At 59.4% G+C, this 2,099-nt stretch overlaps 1 non-coding gene across 1 annotated transcript; it reads left to right on the forward strand.

Moving 5' to 3' along the window:
• Positions 1–394: 394 nt before the first annotated feature.
• Positions 395–545, forward strand: LOC138581498 (5.8S ribosomal RNA). Its single transcript, XR_011304585.1, has one exon. It is a non-coding gene; the product is annotated as a 5.8S ribosomal RNA (ribosomal RNA).
• The last annotated feature ends 1,554 nt before the right edge of the window (positions 546–2,099 follow it).

Here is a 2,099-nt window from a genome sequence, read left to right on the forward strand (position 1 = left end):
GGAGCTGGGTCCTATGCGGCCGGGCTGGGGTTTGAAGACTCTAGTGGTCCCACCCGACCCCCTGTCTGTGCTGTCTCTGGCCTGCCTCGTTGTCCATCTCCCAGCCCCCCTCCCAAAAGGGAAGTGGAAGGGGTCGGGGAAGGATGAGTGGATCGGGCCGTGTGGGCAGGTGGCAGAGCGGCCTACCTCCATCCCCCTGGGAAGCGCTGTGCTGCTGCAGCTGGCGGTCAGGCTGAGCACCTGGATTATTATTTTTTATTTTTTTGAAACCACAATGGTTTCGGCCGAGCTAGACAGGGAGCTGGGCTGTCCTGCCACAGCCAGCGCTGCCTCCCCCAACCTCTCCTGCACCGGCAGGGTCAGGCCGACGTCTAGGACAAAAAAAGTTGCCTGTGGCTCTTGGCGGTGGATCACTCGACTCGTGCATCGATGAAGAACGCAGCTAGCTGCGAGAATTAGTGTGAATTGCAGGACACATTGATCAACACTTCGAACGCACCACGTGGCCCTGGGTTTTTCCCGGGACTACGCCTGTCTGAGGGTCGCTTGTACATCAATCGCCCCTGGGTTCACTCCCAGGGGCGTGGCTGGGGCTGTCGCAGGGACCCCATTCCATTCATCCCCCTAAGGTCAGACCCCGATCAGCACCGTCACTGGATCCTTGGATCTGGCGCGCAGGCTCATTGCCGACGCGTCCTGGTTTCCCCAGTTTCCCCACCTAATGCTGGTTACGGGAGGGCCGGGTGGCCGACGCGCCCCGGATGTAGTGGCGGCGGCAGCAGGTTTTAAAAAAGCCTGGCGCACCTTCACCCTACCCCGGGGCACCTGGCCGTGCTGTGTGTGGCTGTCTTTGGTGTCCCACGGCTGCCGGCGCAGGATGACCATGGAGCACGGACCTCGTGACCATGTGGGCTTCGGTCACAGATTGGAACAGAATACACTCGCCTGCGCCAAGGGCTGGGGCAACCCCCCATACGGGCCCGAGGCCAGCTGCCCTGAGCTTTGTGCTCCCCGACCACGGCCTCAGATCAGACATGGTGACCTGCTGAATTTAAGCATATTACTAAGCAGAGGAAAAGGAACTAACCAAGATTCCCTCAGAATCCCCATTCAGCAGCAGGCGTGGGAAATGTGGCGTACAGAAGACCGACTCCCCGGCATCACTCAGGGGGCTCAAGTCCTTCTGATCGAGTCTCCCCACGCGGATGGTGTTAGGCCGATAGCGGCCTGTTGCACACCGTGATTAGGTCTTCTTGGAGTCAGGTTACTTGGGAATGCAGCCCAAAGCGTGTGGTAAACTCTGTGTAAGGCTAAATACGGGCGCGAGACTGGTGACCAACAAGTACCGTAAAGGAAAGTTGAAGAGAGTTCAAGAGGGTGTGAAACGGTTGAGCGGTAAACTGGTGGGGTCTGTGCAGTCCACCCGCAGGATTCAACACGGCAGGCAGGTTCGTCACCTGGAACGGTGGAGGCCCTTGCGGGTCTGCGGCCTGGGCACATCCAGCCCCAGCAGGGTGCATTTGGGAAGGCCCCAGGGGGCAGGTGGCTCTCTGCTCCAGCAGAGTGTTACAGCCCCCTGACAGCAGTTTTGCTGTGTCCACGGGGCTGAGGGAGATAGACCACCACCGGGCCCTTACCCGGCAACTGTCCTGGCCTCTCTTGGGGGTTGCTAGAGTGGCCACGGGAGACTGGGCTCCCGATGTGACTGTGGTGGACTGCCCTCAATACACCCCAACCACGTCGTGCTGCCGGGCAGGGAGGCCCACAAAGGGCGCCAGGGGTCGGTTAACCACCCGACCTGTCTGGAAATACTGACTAAGAATATAATGCCTGCCCGAGTCAGAGGGATGAATGAAACCCTGTGATGTAATGATGTTGAGGGCCGGTGCCCGGCGATTGCAGTGGCACCCTGTCGCGGTGGGCTCTCCACCGACCCGTCTCCCCCCGCTCTGTCAGAGATGATGCATGAGCATGTGTGATAGGACCCAAAAGATGGTGAACTCGGCCTGGTGGAGGTCTGTAGCGGTCCTGATGTGTAAATCGGTCATCCGACCTGGGTATAGGGGCAAAAGACTAATCGAATGATAAAGTAGCTGGTT

Source organism: Ambystoma mexicanum, chromosome 3p, assembly GCF_040938575.1.
Source record: "Ambystoma mexicanum isolate Mex_15411 chromosome 3p, UKY_AmexF1_1, whole genome shotgun sequence".
Lineage (NCBI taxonomy): Eukaryota > Metazoa > Chordata > Amphibia > Caudata > Ambystomatidae > Ambystoma > Ambystoma mexicanum.